Below are 5000 nucleotides of genomic sequence, written 5' to 3' on the forward strand. Positions count from 1 at the left end.
CTAGTTAGCAGGCTAGAGTCTCGTTCGTTATCGGAATTAACCAGACAAATCGCTCCACCAACTAAGAACGGCCATGCACCACCACCCACCGAATCAAGAAAGAGCTATCAATCTGTCAATCCTTCCGGTGTCCGGGCCTGGTGAGGTTTCCCGTGTTGAGTCAAATTAAGCCGCAGGCTCCACTCCTGGTGGTGCCCTTCCGTCAATTCCTTTAAGTTTCAGCTTTGCAACCATACTTCCCCCGGAACCCAAAAGCTTTGGTTTCCCGGAGGCTGCCCGCCGAGTCATCGGAGGAACTGCGGCGGATCGCTGGCTGGCATCGTTTATGGTTAGAACTAGGGCGGTATCTGATCGCCTTCGAACCTCTAACTTTCGTTCTTGATTAATGAAAACATACTTGGCAAATGCTTTCGCTTCTGTTCGTCTTGCGACGATCCAAGAATTTCACCTCTAACGTCGCAATACGAATGCCCCCGCCTGTCCCTATTAATCATTACCTCGGGTTCCGAAAACCAACAAAATAGAACCGAGGTCCTATTCCATTATTCCATGCACACAGTATTCAGGCGGGCTTGCCTGCTTTAAGCACTCTAATTTGTTCAAAGTAAACGTGCCGGCCCACCGAGACACTCAACTAAGAGCACCCTGGTAGGATTTCAACGGGGTCCGCCTCGGGACGCGCAAGCACGCCTTCGGCTCGCCCCACCGGCAGGACGTCCCACGATACATGCCAGTTAAACACCGACGGGCGGTGAACCAACAGCGTGGGACACAAATCCAACTACGAGCTTTTTAACCGCAACAACTTTAATATACGCTATTGGAGCTGGAATTACCGCGGCTGCTGGCACCAGACTTGCCCTCCAATAGATACTCGTTAAAGGATTTAAAGTGTACTCATTCCGATTACGGGGCCTCGGATGAGTCCCGTATCGTTATTTTTCGTCACTACCTCCCCGTGCCGGGAGTGGGTAATTTGCGCGCCTGCTGCCTTCCTTGGATGTGGTAGCCGTTTCTCAGGCTCCCTCTCCGGAATCGAACCCTGATTCCCCGTTACCCGTTACAACCATGGTAGGCGCAGAACCTACCATCGACAGTTGATAAGGCAGACATTTGAAAGATGCGTCGCCGGTACGAGGACCGTGCGATCAGCCCAAAGTTATTCAGAGTCACCAAGGCAAACGGACCAGACGAGCCAATCCGATTGGTTTTGATCTAATAAAAGCGTCCCTTCCATCTCTGGTCGGGACTCTGTTTGCATGTATTAGCTCTAGAATTACCACAGTTATCCAAGTAACGTGGGTACGATCTAAGGAACCATAACTGATTTAATGAGCCATTCGCGGTTTCACCTTAATGCGGCTTGTACTGAGACATGCATGGCTTAATCTTTGAGACAAGCATATGACTACTGGCAGGATCAACCAGGGAGCTGCGTCAACGAGAGCTGAGCAGCCGGCCGCCCGGGAGTGTGTCCCAAGGGCCCGCGCGAACACGCAAGCGTCCGCTCAATTATTCTGCAAACAGGAGGAGGCTGAGCTCCCCTGCACGATACACCTCGAAACCCTCTCAGGTCCCGGCGGCGCGCAGCGCCGTCCTAAGTACTTGGTCGGGTTCGAGAGAGGCGCAATCGCCCGGAGATAGGCGAGTAGACGCTTTCAGTGCGAACACCCGTGCTCCCAACTGAGCTTGCCGCTGCCGACAGAGGCCCGGGAGCGTGCTGTCGTGGCATTGCCGGCGGGAAACAACACGCGCCACCTACGGTGACCGGCAGCTCCAACGCCAGCGCCACAGAAGGGCAAAGCCCCACTTGGGTGCAGAAGCGAACTCTCCCAGCACAGCGCACGCGCCAACACGTCCGCAGAGCTGCGATACAAACCACCTGCGAGAACCGCTGGGGGCGACCGAGCAGCAGACGGCGTCGCGACGCCGAGTGCCGGGCGGCGGCGCATCCTCAACGCACACAGTCCGCAATCGGACCAGCACACTGCAGATGTCCACCGCGCTTCGCACCGGGCTCGGCAGAACCCACTTTGGCCGCCTGGCGCCGCGCGCAGGGTGCGCCGGCGCATAGCTGGGACGCCAGCCGGGCCCGTCGGCCGGCGCTCCTGCCACTGGGCGCCCCCCACCAGCCGGCTGTAGTGCGTGCGCTCACGCAGCGCGCGGCCAGCACGCCGGGCGGCCCCCCCTCACCGGCCGGGGACTGTCCCGCCAAGCCACAGCCTCGTATCGCTTCATACCCACATGGCCAACTCAGGTTCGGGGGCATGGCGGGTACCGCCGAAACAACCGGTTCACAGATGTACCGATCGTCGCTATCACCGATGCACCTGCAGCGCGAACAACCGCTCAACAACTGATTTCCAGTTCATTTGCGGATCTTTGGCAGCAAACGTATACGTCAATCTACATTTGCGAAATCTACGATTCTGGCATGCCTGCATGTTATGTGTCACGACACGCTACATCAGCCCACATACACACTGCGGCATGTACACGAGAGAACACGTGGAAGATGGTCCGCGCACGTGTGCAATGTCCCTTGCGCGGTCGACTGTCAACCGGCCTCTGTAGCATGTCGCAGATGTGGAACGCGGTCCACCGTGCTATCATGTTGTGTGGGGCAATACGATTAAATAGGAAAACCCTCGTCGCTACATCAACAGACGGCTCACGCTGATTCCCGGCAGAGGGAGGAGGGGGGGGGGGGGCCAACATGCAATACTTTCGTCCGTACCTACTTACCACATGTCTGTACGGCGTACAACAGTGCAATCTCGCTGTAATGGGGAGACGAGACAAGTAGCATCGTGCACAACATATGGCCCTTATGATTCGCCATTGTAGGGCGCAGCCGGTGTACGGTCAAGCATGTGCCACATTATGTCACTCAGTACGTAACGACGGATGATCAGTGTGGGTTACGCGTACATCAGCGGACAGTCCACACAGGCCGTACCACAACGTACACTGACTGCATCGACAACCGAATGCAACTGAACAGCTGCAAGGCTCATTTCACAAACAAACGCCTGACCGACCAGCTTGGAAGGGCAGGAGGGGAGGGCGATATTCGTTCTGTAGCGGTACACCCTTCCAGTGGTTAGCGGGACTGTGTAGAAAGTACGCAACACTCGAAAGACCTTTATGTGAGGGTACGCACCATGGCATCAAGAAATACACATGACACCAGAGGATCCAAGCAGTGAACTATGTTCAGAGGGTTGCTGTTAGGCAAAGCTACATTCCTGTGACGTTACATGTGACAGTTAAGGTGCAGTGTAAGTTAGGTTAAGGTGCAGTGTAAGTTAGGTTAAGGTGCAGTGTAAGTTAGGTTAAGGTGCAGTGTAAGTTAGGTTAAGGTGCAGTGTAAGTTAGGTTAAGGTGCAGTGTAACTTAGGTTAAGGTGCAGTGTAACTTAGGTTAAGGTGCAGTGTAACTTAGGTTAAGGTGCAGTGTAAGTTAGGTTAAGGTGCAGTGTAACTTAGGTTAAGGTGCAGTGTAACTTAGGTTAAGGTGCAGTGTAACTTAGGTTAAGGTGCAGTGTAACTTAGGTTAAGGTGCAGTGTAACTTAGGTTAAGGTGCAGTGTAACTTAGGTTAAGGTGCAGTGTAACTTAGGTTAAGGTGCAGTGTAACTTAGGTTAAGGTGCAGTGTAACTTAGGTTAAGGTGCAGTGTAACTTAGGTTAAGGTGCAGTGTAACTTAGGTTAAGGTGCAGTGTAACTTAGGTTAAGGTGCAGTGTAACTTAGGTTAAGGTGCAGTGTAACTTAGGTTAAGGTGCAGTGTAACTTAGGTTAAGGTGCAGTGTAACTTAGGTTAAGGTGCAGTGTAACTTAGGTTAAGGTGCAGTGTAACTTAGGTTAAGGTGCAGTGTAACTTAGGTTAAGGTGCAGTGTAACTTAGGTTAAGGTGCAGTGTAACTTAGGTTAAGGTGCAGCGTAACTTAGGTTAAGGTGCAGCGTAACTTAGGTTAAGGTGCAGCGTAACTTAGGTTAAGGTGCAGCGTAACTTAGGTTAAGGTGCAGCGTAACTTAGGTTAAGGTGCAGCGTAACTTAGGTTAAGGTGCAGCGTAACTTAGGTTAAGGTGCAGCGTGGGTTAGGTTAGGGGCCAACGTGGGTTAGGTTAGGGGCCAACGTGGGTTAGGTTAGGGGCCAACGTGGGTTAGGTTAGGGGCCAACGTGGGTTAGGTTAGGGGCCAACGTGGGTTAGGTTAAGGGCCAACGTGGGTTAGGTTAAGGGCCAACGTGGGTTAGGTTAAGGGCCAACGTGGGTTAGGTTAAGGGCCAACGTGGGTTAGGTTAAGGGCCAACGTGGGTTAGGTTAAGGGCCAACGTGGGTTAGGTTAAGGGCCAACGTGGGTTAGGTTAAGGGCCAACGTGGGTAAGGTTAGGGGCCAACGTGGGTAAGGTTAAGGGCCAACGTGGGTTAGGTTAAGGGCCAACGTGGGTTAGGTTAAGGGCCAACGTGGGTTAGGTTAAGGGCCAACGTGGGTTAGGTTAAGGGCCAACGTGGGTTAGGTTAAGGGCCAACGTGGGTTAGGTTAAGGGCCAACGTGGGTTAGGTTAAGGGCCAACGTGGGTTAGGTTAAGGGCCAACGTGGGTTAGGTTGCCAGAGATGTGTCAAATCAGGATGTACGTTTGGCTGGTGTCAGGTGGTGGGTTGGTTCGATGCCTTTATAAGGGGTGTGGCCAAAGGGTATTTTATTACTTGTACCTTTTGTGTTGTGGCGTGGCGTTGCGTCCTGTGTTGATACTGGGTGGACCACTGTGGGTGTTGCTGGCTGATTTGAGCTGCGTTGTTTGCGGGTGATGTGAGACATTCTGTCTTATTAGTGGACGTGACGTTCCTCTTGTCGTTGTTTGGATAGTGTCCTGTGGCAGCGAGGATAAAATGGATGTTGTTGAACGATAGTGCTTTGGTGCTTTCGCTTTGTTACACACAGAGTGGACTGTGAGATAGGGTGACTGGGTCGAGTGCGGTTCACACTGTCCTCC

The 5000-nt window shown here is 53.1% G+C and overlaps 1 non-coding gene across 1 annotated transcript in view; it reads right to left on the reverse strand.

Moving 5' to 3' along the window:
- The window catches only part of LOC126311165 (small subunit ribosomal RNA), a 1893-nt gene extending 462 nt beyond the window's left edge, over positions 1–1431 (reverse strand). The window contains exon 1 of the ribosomal RNA XR_007554449.1: positions 1–1431. This exon is cut by the window's left edge and continues 462 nt beyond it. This is a non-coding gene — a ribosomal RNA (small subunit ribosomal RNA).
- Between the last annotated feature and the right edge of the window lie 3569 nt (positions 1432–5000).

This window comes from Schistocerca gregaria, unplaced genomic scaffold, assembly GCF_023897955.1.
Source record: "Schistocerca gregaria isolate iqSchGreg1 unplaced genomic scaffold, iqSchGreg1.2 ptg000398l, whole genome shotgun sequence".
NCBI lineage: Eukaryota > Metazoa > Arthropoda > Insecta > Orthoptera > Acrididae > Schistocerca > Schistocerca gregaria.